This window comes from Crotalus tigris, unplaced genomic scaffold (genome assembly GCF_016545835.1).
Source record: "Crotalus tigris isolate CLP2741 ecotype Arizona unplaced genomic scaffold, ASM1654583v1 scf7180000017564.2150845, whole genome shotgun sequence".
In the NCBI taxonomy this organism is placed as follows: Eukaryota; Metazoa; Chordata; class Lepidosauria; order Squamata; family Viperidae; genus Crotalus; species Crotalus tigris.
Window position 1 is genome coordinate 783777 of NW_024096475.1, and position 13453 is coordinate 797229.

At 38.3% G+C, this 13453-nt stretch overlaps 1 protein-coding gene across 2 annotated transcripts in view; it reads right to left on the reverse strand.

The window, feature by feature from the left end:
* ATXN1 (ataxin 1) overlaps positions 1-13453 on the reverse strand; it is a 349242-nt gene that overhangs the window by 257106 nt on the left and 78683 nt on the right. Inside the window, exon 1 of one of the 2 annotated variants that reach the window (XM_039348809.1) lies at positions 13117-13214. The exons of the other annotated variant lie outside the window; for it this stretch is intronic. The gene's annotated coding sequence lies outside the window, so the exon portion shown is untranslated. Of the gene's footprint in view, positions 1-13116; positions 13215-13453 lie in introns of those variants that run through there. 2 annotated transcript variants of the gene reach the window in all.

A 13453-nucleotide genomic window follows, 5' to 3' on the forward strand; every position in this document is an offset into this window, starting at 1 on the left:
TTCAGAAAATTGCTTAAGGACCTAGTTCTCATAGATTTAGAGAATATGCATACATCCATGGGCCGATTGAGAAGAGAGGGAACAAAAAAATAAATAAAATGAAACCCCACCCCTTAATATTTGTTAACACACACAAACATACACAAATGTGTTTGCCTGCTTGTAGTGCTCTTCTTCTTAGGGTGAGCAACATTATGTAGAGCACAGAAAAAAAATGTTGATGGGAGAAATTATCAAACTGTGTGCATGTGCATGTGAGTGTATTCAATGTTAGTAATTTTTTAAAAAATCATGATTGTTAAATGGCAAAAAGCATAATTTTATCTATAAAAATGGCAACCCATCAAATCTAGTATTAGGTAAATAGATCAATAAATAACTTCTTAGTGCCTGTTTTTGTCTAATATCTTTTACTCATGCTTCAGGAACACAAGGGCTATAATTCCTGCCCCTCTAAAGAGAAAGTTGTTGGCTTGAAACCTGATAGAATTTTTAAAATTACATCCTACTTTAAAACAAAACAAAGATCCCTCCTTTAATACTGCTTGTACTGCTTCATTGTTTTCCCAGTCACCTGAGGTAGAAGTGTTTTATTCCAGCTCCCAACGAGACTTTACATAATGTTCCTACTGGGTTTAAATTACAACTTCAAGGAGAGAACGATCACTACTGTGCTATTATAGTACTCATTGCTACATTGACTATATTAAAGGCAGGGCTTTTTTTCTCATAGAACACCCAGAACGGAGTTCCGGCACCATTTTTGGATAGAACCTTGTAGGGCAGGCAAGGCGGGTTGTATGATGTGTGTGAATTCCGGCACCTTTTTTTTTTTAAGAAAAAAAGCACTGATTAAAGGTATGTTTTTTTTCTCTATAAGGTAGCCAATCAATTGTTGGAGTTAGCCTGCTATAAACCAAAGATCATTATCCAAAACAGACAAGAGTGTTTAAGGCAACATATCATAGAAATGGATATTTCAGAAGTAGAACAGAAAAATGTGCCCTGGTGTCACATTGATGGTGAGTGGGGGATTAATAAAGGGCAATGTTGCCCATTTCTGACCTCCAAAAATGGTTGTCTGCTTATTCTGGTGACAAGACACTTGGATAAATCCAGAGTCTACATTCCCCATTCAATCTTCAACAATACATGAACATTATGTATGCTGTAACATGCTAAATATATAAACAGATGCTGAGGCAGTATTTTAAAAAATAAAATTCCATTTAAAACCCTCTTACAATCTTGAAACATTGTATTCCGCTGCCAAACAAATATTTCTGCCAGTCACATAAGGAGAAAAGTTTATTTTAGTAGATGGTACAAGGAACAGTTCTAATCTTAATGGACTAGAATTGGTGACTGTAATTAATATTGGACTGGAGGAACTTTTAAAGCCAATGCGGTCTTTACTCTTTCTGTGGAAACACGCAATCTATATAATGTAGAAGCAGAACGTTTCCAACTCAATAGAGCATTGGAAAAAAATGATAACTGTCCATTCAACTGTTTGTCTCACAGCACAATTGTTTGAAAATGAAAAAACAGGACTAGCTTGGATGTGGAAGGAAAAACTGGCACAAAAAATGAGTTTAAAAATGGGACAGATCAGGCTGGGGCCTAAGGAGAAAAAAAATAGAATTCTGAAAATTTCTGCCAGTGGATCTGTGTGGGAGATTCAGTTTGGAAGTGGCTCAGAATGTTGCTGACTCCTCCATTCTAAGCCTCCCTTCATTCTGGTTGTGTAGCGCAGAATGGAGCATAAACAGGCTGAGTAGTGTTTCCCTCTACACACAAACACACAGAGACACAATATAAAAGAAACACCTAGCAGCATCAATCAGAATAGAGTTGGAAGGAACCTTGAAAGTCTTCTAGTCCAACCCACTGCTCAGTCAGGAGAACCTATACCATTTCAGACAAGCTGACTGTCCAGTCTCTTCTTAAAAACCTCCCCTGATGAAGCACCTACAGCTTCTGAAGTCAAGCTGTTTCATTGGTTAGGAAGTTTTCTTCTTATTCCAGATTGCGTCTCCCCTTGATTAGTTTCCATCCATTGTTTCTTGTCTTGCCTTCTGGTGCTTTGGAAAATAAGTCGACCTCCTTTTTGTGACAACCTCTCAAATACTGGAATACTGCCTAGTCCTTCTTTTCTCTAGAGTAGCCAAACCCAAATCCTGCAACCATTCTTCACGTATGTTAGTTTCCAGGCTTTTAATTGTCTTACAGTAGTTGCTCTTCTTTGCACTTTTCCCAAAGTCTTAACATCTTTTTTTTAATGTGGTGACCAAAACTGGATGCAGTATTCTAGGTGTGGCCTTACTAAGGCTTTATAAAGTGGTACTAATACTTCATGTGATTTTGATTCTATGCCTCTGTTTAGAATATCCCAGATAACTCTGCTGGTAAAGGCTTGGCAAGAATTCCAGAAGTCAATGGAATGTTGGAAAAAAATATACAAATGAGTTGAAGTTTTGCCCATATGTAGGTCCATGAGCATGCTTGTTCTCCAAAAAACAAACATAATTTGATCAATCTATTTGATCAGAATTTGTCATTTCTGAGCCACCAGTGTGATATTGCAGCTATACAAATGCAGCTATACAAATCTTGTACATAAATAGAACTGAAGTGGGTGGACAGCCTGCCAAAGAAAGTTTGAATTTAAAAATAGCTGGATCAGACTAGGCTTGGGGGAGGGGGGAATCCCCCTCTCCAATTCTCAGTGCTTCCCTATGAGAATGGAGAGCTGGAGAGCTGCATGGAATGTTGGTAACTGCACCATTCCAAGCCCCCTTCTGTCCTTCCTGTCATGTGATCCACAGCAGAGAATATGCAGCTGGCCTCATGCTTCCTATTGTTCATATATACTCAACTTACGTTAGGCATTGCCCCACCTAAGATCAGGAAAGAGGTAGAAGCAGACGGCGAGAGAACAAAGGAAGAGAATGACCCCAGACATCCTCTGCCTGACAGACCTGCCAACTCAGATATAGGAAAAGCTTTATGGCAAGAACACACATTCTTGAGAATTTTGCAAGAACAAAATCGAACGAAAAGATGGAGGAAGTGACCATTGAGCAAGAAATAGCATTAAAGCAGGATATGGCTGAAGGGAAGGATACCTCCTTTATATTACTTGGAGGATTCTGAATAGGTTGAGGATTGGAATGCCTAAATGTAAAGAAGAACTCAATTTATATGGTCATAAGGACTACCTGCATTCCAGAGAAGAAATAACAAACTGCAAATATGAGAACTAGAATAGTATTTTATTTATTTATTTATTTATTTATTTATTTATTTATGAGACTTATATACCGCTTTAAGTGCAAGCACTCTCTAAGCGGTGTACACCAGTAAGCAATGTATATATATATTTACATTGCCCCCAACAATCTGGGTCCTCATTTTACCTACCTCGGAAGGATGGAAGGCTGAGTCAATCTTGAGCCGGTGAGATTTGAACCACTGACCTGCTGAACACAGTCAGATAAAGTGGCCTGCAGTACTGCACTCTAACTGCTGCGCCACCTCGGCTCTTATTTTGGCCCGGTCAAAGGACAAAAAAAGGCCTGCTTTGCTTCAGTAAGGTTTTCATCTTTTTATGCTACATAACTGTGAAGTTATTTCACGAAACAAGTGAGAAACAAGTGTAAAAGCAAATAAAAGGATACGGGAATAAGGAAGTCATTATGCAAACAACATTCAGTATTACAGAAATGTCAATTATTCACCTTCCATAGAGCAAATGAATGCGTAAAATACTTCCAGAAAATGAGTAAGCACATGATTAAAAAGTGAATTTGGTAAATTATGTAATTAGTCATTTTGGCAAGAATCACCAAAAATAGGATTATACCAGTCTGCACAGTCAGATCATGGATAGTAATTGATGAATGATATTATGACTATATTGAACCTCAAAAATCATGAAAGAACAAAGACAATTAGATATATATTTGGAATCTAACATAATTAAGTTACTAACTACATGGAGCTTGTTGATCGATTGAGAATATAAACCAATCAATTTTATAAAACAGTTGCCAAAAAAATTAAAAAAAATTCTATTAAATACATTAATTAGTTTAGTTACAACCTTGCTGTTTCCCCCAAAGATTTAGGTGTAGAAATTCTGTCTTGCTGGTATATGTGTTTGAGTATGTGGTATTAAAATATAATAAAATATATACAGTAGCCCTGCCTTGCACAAGCTCCGTTGATGTGGTCCAATTTGAGAAAATTTGTACCATTTCACTTTTATTGACTGGACTAACAGGATTGATTTTGCTTTTATTTGGCAGATTAAACACCTGAATGGGCTTTAGCGTGGTTTACATATATAATGGCCAGATGGATAATTGTGACAACAACAGATTAAAAACACCTTATCCTTTTTTGTTAACGCAGGACTAGAAACCTATGATCAGCAAGCTACAAATTTAGCTGCAAATTAAATTAAAACAAACTTTCCCTGTAGATCTAAGTCTTCATTTTGTTCACTGTAAAGAGAAGCTAAAAGAGAAAATGGTATATATTACTTTGTTCTCGTTATGCACAAAGATGTGGAACAGAAAGTGAAGACATCCAGGGTAACCATTTTTACTGTGTACAATATAATAATACCATGCCCGAATTTAAAGAATGGGTTTTGGATAATTTTTTCAGAAATACTCATACTGAAGCTATGGAAGGAAACCACACTTCCCAATATAGCCCCAATTCCATATAAAGGATCTGGAGCATAATGGGCTCCATTAGTAATTCCTAATATACATGGAAAATCACAGTGCTACAAGTACTTCTGAGTTTCTGGTTCTAGCTACTATTTTAAGTTGCCAAGGTGCTCTTTCTGGGGCTTTGTAAGAATTAAAATGGCAGCTAGATTTATCCATCTGGTGGTGTTCAAAACAATGGGGAAAAAATTCAGTGTGAGCCTAGAACAATTGTCAATGTTGAATCCTGCTGGGGCTCTAGTCACTGGCCAAGAGTGTTAGATAACAAGCTGGTCCTTTTCTATTCACGCAGTAGATACAATAGGGCCTCACAGACGGAGAATATTCAAGCCTACATGTAGCCAAAGAAGAGTGGATAATTCACAACTAAAGAACAACTAGCGGCAAGGGTCCCAAACCTCTGGGATTAGTAAGGACATTTGGAATTTTGTAAAGCATGACCTGAACTCTTTCAGAATAGTTTGGGTGTAGCAGATTATAAAACTCCCATCTATCAGATGTGGAATAGCTCGAGTTGTTTCCATTCTATTTAACATCTTAAGAGGGACTCTACTATCTCAGCTAGCTTCTGTCTTTCTATTGGTCCAGAAATATTCTTCGGGGATGGGGCATGCCATGGGCTAGCACTTTGTTCTGCAGTATGAAGTTTATAATTAAATTTGAAAGAATTAAAACCAAGGCGGGTGGGATGTGGATCCTAAGGGGTTTCAGAGGCTGTTCTTTGGCAACATTGTAGTATATGGGAATCAGGATGAGGACTAGACATTTAAAAAGAGCCATTGATGAAGTTTTGTAAAGCAAGGACTGGTGATGGAATAAACTGAAGCACTTGGCAAAAATGAATACACAATCCTTTCCCATTTGGTGTTTTTCACTCTAGCCTTTCTGGCCTTTTTCTCTTCAATAAGGCTTATAAAAAGGAAACACATTCAACAACAGTAGCAATGGGGTTAGAAAAAGGCTCTGAACAATAGCAACATGGTGAAGAAAAACTCATCATTCCTTTTTGCGTTGCCATCTCAAATTTCCCTCTCTTTGTACAAAATTACTGTACAAAATGCCCTGGGTTCTAACATATGGGCTGTGCATATGTAACTTATAAATACCAGCACCTCTTGAACAAGGAGGCAATAAAATTTTGCTATTGATTTCTCTTACAGCAAATCCCCCCTGATTTTGTGAAGTTCATTCATGGGCTTTGAGTAACTAGGTATTTTTCATTGGCAGTTGTGCTGTCCTTAAAATATTGTAAATTTCTAGTTATTCATAGGTTGCATGTCTAGAATAGCTCACAGGGCATCAATAATGAACTAAATCCTTCTCCTATATTACTAGTCTGAAGTTATGTATAGTTTTCTGAGGAGACATGTACGGCATCCAGAGCTTAAACTATCTTAATGGATGTTGGAAGAGACAATGATCAGAACTTCCTTCCATCTTGCCAGAAGCGTGTAGAATAGCACGCTTTATTCTAGCTAAAACCTGACTTGGACCCAGAGTTAGTCATGTTTAAAAGCAACTATCAGTTGAACTAAAATTATCATGATTAACTTTTCTCAATGATTTCAGTTGGCCTGACCTGAACTGGATCTAACCCATAAGTAGAAAAATGGATTATTTATAGCTACAGCTATAAACATATAATTGTAGGAATTATAACTTGACATATTTGTCCTCTATGTAGTCTCAAAATATATCTGAGCAACACTTCAGAGATAGAAGAATGATTTTTGTTTTTAAAATCTCTAACTACAAACCAAAGATTCATAACTGCATACATTTTTCTCTACGCATCTAGATAAATTTGTAAATACACCTATTATTTCAGAGTATTGCCTTTTTAAAGAAATTAAAGTTAAATTGGCCAGCAGTTATTAATATTACATAATATTATAAACAGAGACAAGCCTGGGTACTCTGGATGTGATAAACCTGTTCCATTTTATTTTTGTAGCTATTTCTGCCCACCCACATATTTGTACCACACTTTTAGGACACTGATCTGCAAAAAATAGATATGCAATTCTTCTGAAGCAGATAGAAGCCTCATTACATGCATATTATTATCCACTATTGTATGCAGTGCCATTTATTCAAAAGCACAAGCTGTAGTTTGCATTTGTTTGACTGGAGAACATGTTTCCCATGCAAAGTCACAGAGAGAAAAGCATACTAACAATCATCATTAGACTGAGAGATTATATGAACATGTAAGCTGCAGTGCTAAATGGCAGAACCAGAAGTGTTTTCAGAGTATGTGACATGCATAAAAAAATGAGTGAAGTTTTAATTGTAGATCTTGGCTATCATCTTGACTTTTTCATCCATCTCTGTGGACATCACTGGGCAGAATAAAGAGCATGATAAAGAGCAAACTACTGATCAGAGTCTTTGTCTTTAGGAAGACATAACAAAAGTTTTTTGAGACTAAGTGTAGTAATTTGAGAAATTGAAAGATGTAAATGTACTTACAGGTAGTCCTCGACTTACGACCACAATTGAGCCCAAAAAATTTGTTGCTAAGTAAAACATTAAAGTGAATTTTGCCCCCTTTTATGACCTTGCATGCCACAGCTGTTAAGTGAATCACTGCGGACGTTAAGTTAGTAAGGCGGTTGTTAAGTGAATCTGGCTTCCCTATTGACTTTGCTTGTCAGCTCACCAAAGGTGATCACATGACCCCGGGACACCGCAACCGTCATAAATATGAATCAGTTGTCAAGCATCCAAATTTTGATCAAGTGACTATGGGGATACGGCAATGGTAGTAACTGTGAAAAATGGTCATACGTCATTTTTTTCAGTGCTGTTGTAACTCTGAATGGTCACTAAATGAACTGTGGTAAGATGAGGACTACCTATACTGGAAATACAGAATTTTGTCAAGCATTCCTTCTCTACAGTCAGGAGAACTCAGCAGTGTATGCAGCCACCAGGCAGAAAGAGTGAGGCAGCTCAATGGGATCAGAGGTATTTACATCTTTGGGACAGTTCTGTTGATAAGAATTGCAGGCTTCAGAATGGATGTGAGTAAAGGAGATAGAGCTTTGGTCTCATCTAGTGCTTAGATCAGTGTTTCTCAACCTTGACAATTTTAAGGCATGTGGACTTCAACTCCCAGAATTCCACAGCCAGCAATGCTGGCTGTGGAATTCTGAGAGTTGAAGTCCACATGCCTTAAAATTGTCAAGGTTGAGAAACACTGGCTTAGATGAAATAACACCAGGCCTAGGAATAGCTTTATAATGCTATTATATGTCACTTGTGTAAAACGGCACACTGGCAGATCTGCCTATAAATAGCAAGCAGATAATCAAACACAGTATGGAGCTTAAACAAAGGGATCTGAAACATCTAAAGGTCCATCAACCCATACGCATTTTTTTTAAAATGCAGTTTTCAAAAGCTTCAAAAGAAGCTTTGGGGAAGGATTATCCATTTCATAGTTTTAACTGATGCACTGATTTTGGTTAACAGGGACAAGTTGGATCTTTCCTATGGTCCATCTCAGTGTTTTTCTGCTAAAAACTTTTTAAGACTAGCGTGCTGGTGATGGGCAACTCTGTCTCTGAAGCTGTTCCTGGGGTGCTTTCAGGCAAGGCTTTTCTTTAACAATAACTCCACTTTGCAGAATTTTATAGTAGTGTGGTAATGTAGATGCTATTTTGCTCCACTTATAACCTCCCCCATTGCTTTTTTCATCTCCCCCTCCATCTCTCTCATCCCTTCCCTGTTGAAGAAAATTATTTGGAGGGGGAAATGGAAATGCCATGAAATGACTTTGCATTTTCAGCCCTGCTCTGCTAATCACAAAGCCCATCATTCCCAGCAGACGGGCACGGCTTTGAAGGTTAATCTGCAGCAACAACAGAGTTTCTTCCTACAGCTGAGTCAAAGTGATCCCCACCCACCCTTGAGTTGGCAAAAAAAGGGTAATTTGTGCTGCCGCCTTATCCTGCTTTTGCTTCACCTGTGTTGTCTCCCTGCCACATGGTCCAATTGTGATTATGTGTGGCTGATGATAAGCTGCCCTCTTCTCCAGAACATCACTAGCAGAAGGAGAAAACTTCACCAATCAGATACATCTTTCTGCTGGCATCAGTTTGACAGGTCTAGGCTATCTTCCTATGTTCCTCCTCCAGTACCCTATTTCAATTGAAGCTCAAGTTAAATGGAATTTTTTTTTAAAGCATCAGAGTCACAAGACAGATGAATCACAAGCAATGCACACTGGCCACTTCTCTCCCTTTCCTTTCGTTCCTTTATGTCATCACCATGGAGGAGCCTCACTGTTCCTCTCAGGCCATGTGGGGGGGGGCTTATGGAGCTAAGACTGAATGCGTTTCAGCATAGATAGCCACTACAAAATTGTACATTGGCTCCCGGCTGGTCTGGGCCAGGGCCAAGGCAGAGGGGGCTGTTCCCTCACTGTTTCCAGGATGGCTTCGTGGGCCACATGAAACCACTTCGCGGGCCGCATCTGGCCCCCGGGCCTTGTGTTTGACATGTCTGTTCTAGAGACTTTTGTGTTCTGTTCAGAAGACAGCAGGGGAGTTGATTGGTTCCATTTTTTTAGTTTCAGACATTGTACTACTAGTACAATGTTTTAAGCCCCAGAAAGTACTAGGGTCTTTGTGATTTTTCACACTTCCAATTCCAACTCTTTAGGCAGATAACAACAGAATGTTGGTAGAGGAAGCAGAATGGGGACAGGAAGGGAGCATGCAGGGATCTCTTGAAACAGGAAGAAATCGTATTTACAGCCCTATCCTCTACTGGTGACCTGACCTGACTTCATTTTCAGTATAAGTGGTGAAGCATAATATACCTCATGTGGTTGACAAGAAGGCTGTTGCCAAAGAGTAAAAACGCGACATTATCACTGTAACAAATAAGGATGACCTAAGCCTGTCTTGCTAACCCTGAGAACCACATGAAGACAACAACTTAGGGCAATGCTTTGGGGCACGTTTATACTCTGCTCTTTGTCCAAGGCAAATCTTGTTCTTTATAGATACTTTGCTTCTTTGGTTAATCTGAGGAGCCCATCATAATACTTTAAACCCTGTTATCTAAAGAACCTAAAAAACTCTTCTTACTCTAAACACACTTCCTCCTTAAACATATTTATAATGTTTTAAAGGGGGGGGGGAAGCAGGTTTGGAATACGTGTAAAAGTTGTACTTTTGCTTTTGACTGAATCAGCAGGAAAATCTGTTTCTTTTTAAAGCTTCATAAATATAACAAAACCCACTGAGAATAGAGTCTCAGGGGAAAAAAATAATGTCTCTTTTAAAGAAAGTGTTCTCAATCACTGTAATTATGTCGCGTAAGGTGTTTTCTTTTTAAGCCTAAATTTTAAATGTACAAGCACAGCTTCTAAGAATCCCGGGGAATGGCAAATTGGCATCCACTGGAGAGATAGATTTTAAAGAAACCGATGTAGTTCAGATTGGTATGTGTACTGGGTTGATAATAAGTTATTGCTACATATTGTTTAAAAGAGAACATAAATTATATTCAGTTTCAATGATGAAAATGCTTGACTGTCATGAATGGGTTGCTTTACAACCTTAAAACAAAAATAAAAAGCTGAATCTGTGGACCATTTTTGAACTGTATTTAAGAAACACAAAACATTGGTGAAATAGAAGTATACTGATACAGAAAGAGTCCAACAGAGTTTACTCTTAATGGGCAGTTAAAATAAATTGCTTCCTTGTATTCAACAATTGAGAAGATGGTTTCAAAATGGCAGGCATGATCTGAAGCCTTGTTGGTTTTTAACATGTATTGTACACATCTCACACATGTTAAAATGAGCAGGGCTTCAATCATCTTGATATATTTGTCATGTTGAAGTCAATAACTGATACTGTAGAGCATGGGTGTCAAACCCGTGATGTCACGTGACGTGTTGTGATGTATCGCAACTTTTTTCCCATTGCTGGCAATGGGGTGGGCACGGTTTTGGTATGACGCATCTGGCCCGCAGGCCGGCAGTTTGACACCCCTGCTTAGAGGTTTCTGGAAGCAAAGAAGCAATCAATCTCCTCAGTTCACATAAGTTCCAGTTCCCCTTATTTACCTTGTCCAACCTGGTGGATGAAATTGCCTGTGATCAAACATGAGTGGTTTATACCCAAACTCTCCAAGTTTGCTTTAGCATCTTAAATGGGACATTATTTCAGTGATGTGACCGATAAAATGAAGAAGACAGCTCCGCTTCAGTCATCTTTAACAAAGAACTCCAAATAATGAAAAGGGTGTCAACACTGCTAATATTGAATATTCTTGCTTTGACAATATATGCAGAACTGTCTGGTATTTTTAGAGTTAAATCAGGTGACAGTGAAAGGGGAGGAGAATATAAGGAAAGGGTGGGGGGGAAAGAAACGGAATTAATCTTTGCCCTCCGAGTTAATTGGAAGATGTGAATCATCACTCCAAAATAGGGGAGGGGAAATGCCTGGAATGTTATGTGCAAAGGAAGGGAAATTCAGATCTTAGCATCCACCATGCTGTGCTGACACTCTGTAATACTAATAAAGGCTTTTTAGGTTAAAAAAATGCCTGAAAATTCTTTGACCTGTTTCGTTAATCAGACACATGACAAAGGGAGGAAAACTAGATAAACTTACAGACTCTTGATATCCTACAAAAAGAGGAACAATCCTGGCCTCTCCATGACTCTTCTGGCATAGCTAGAGCAATATTAACCCCCAGATGTCTAGCTATCTCAGAAAAAGAAAATTACAAGTGTTGAATTCATGGTAAAACTTCAGGCAATCCCTAAATAAGTGGAATCAGATTTACGGGTCAGGAAATTGGGATCCATGAAGAACCTATAATTATGAAAGGCCCAGCTATTAAGTTGGATGAAGATTCGGAAGCATTAAAGAGAAGTATTATTTCTCATGAAATCAGAATGAAGACTTTTGAAGACAAGTCATGACAAACTTATTACAAATCTGCAAGCTGAATGACTAAAAGTTCAAGAGCAGTTCATCGGAAGCAACTTAACATAAGTTTGATTCTGCCTTTGGATGGGGAGTAACAGAACCCTTTGTTAATTAAATGGAAGACTGTATTAAAAATATTTCGTTGCCAGTTGCTTATAGATTAAGAGTAAGAGACAATCCTTCACTAAAATCTGCCCCTATAATTGTCATATTTCTCATGTCTCGCACCTTCTATAACTTTTAAGACAAACTTAAAAGTAAAATTTATCCAGACTTTCCTTCTCAATTTTTAAGTTTAAGAAGAGGCTTTGGTTTTGCCTGCACAACAGCAAGGAACAAAAATGTTAAATACTTTTTTGTATCCAGCAGTTTTCTGCCTTTCCTTTGGAGAAGAGTTCAAAAGATGTACAGGTCCATCTGCTGCTGTGGAATTTTTAGAGGCTTTTTGCTAATCTAATGAATAAAATACTTTCTTTTTCACTTTCCTTGATCAGTTGTTGCTATTATATGACTATATTCTAGAAATGTTTTATTCCCAGAATTAGAGGGGAAACAATGGGTGAGGGGGGGCAGTAACTTAGATTAAAATGGTGTTATAAAATAGTTATTTTCTTTCTTCATCTTTTTTATTGTTAGCACATTTACAGTAGATATTTTCCTTTGTATCACATTTTAAAGTTTTGATTCATATCCTTTACTTAAATGTTCTTTCCTCTGAGTAAACTTGCTATTTATTCAGTTTACTGGAGTACAAGATGGCTATAACATTTTAAAATTAATTTTGAGAAGTATTTCGTCTACACCAGGGGTTCTCAATCTTGGCAACTTTAAAACTTGTGTACTTCAGCTCCCAGAATTCCTCAGCTGGCTGAGGAATTCTGGGAGTTGAAGTCCACAAGTCTTAAAGTTGCCAAGGTTGAGAACCCCTGGTCTACACTGAGATACTGACAGTAATTTATAAAATTTGAAGAGACTTAGATTTTTTTTAAAAATATATATAAATTTGTATCAACTTGGAAAAAGTATAACCAATTATAATTATGATCCCATATCACTCCTTTATACTCATTCATGCTAAAGGAACAGATAGCTGGGTCCTCCAGGAACTTTTGTTCAAGCTCTCAGTGCCACCAGGGACTCAACAGCCCCCTTCTCGCATAACCTGCATACAATGGTCTCCTCCATCAAACACTCTCGGTAGGCTGGCCAGGGGTTGTCCTTTTTTATTCAACCCCAATCCCTCTCCTGGCTCTCATCCAAGGAAGACAACTCACCCCAGACATGGGACATTCCCACTATTTTGGCCTCAGCTTGGGATCCAGAAACGCAATGGCATTTGGAAAGGAACCATGACACCTCCAAGGAATCTGCCCTAAAATATCATTGGCCCTCCCAATTCAGCCCATCCTAACCTTCAAACAGTCTTCTGAGTCCTTTACCAGAGTCCCAGGCAGCCTTTCAATCCACAAAGCCCATGAAAAGCAATGCACCACACCACTATCTGCCCAGGGGCAGGTTGATCTGTTGCACTGAGTCTCCCAAGAAACAAAGCATTGGCACTGAATGACATCACAAAGTCACAGCTAGGCAATGTCACAAGCCCCAATGGGGCAACTTTAATCTTGGCACCAATAACAAGCTCACTGCCAAGGTCCACACTAGACTAAACAATAAGCAGGGTTGCCTCTTACAAAAGATAGAATATATATTTGAAACATGTACTTAATAAAACAGTAATGCCCATATACT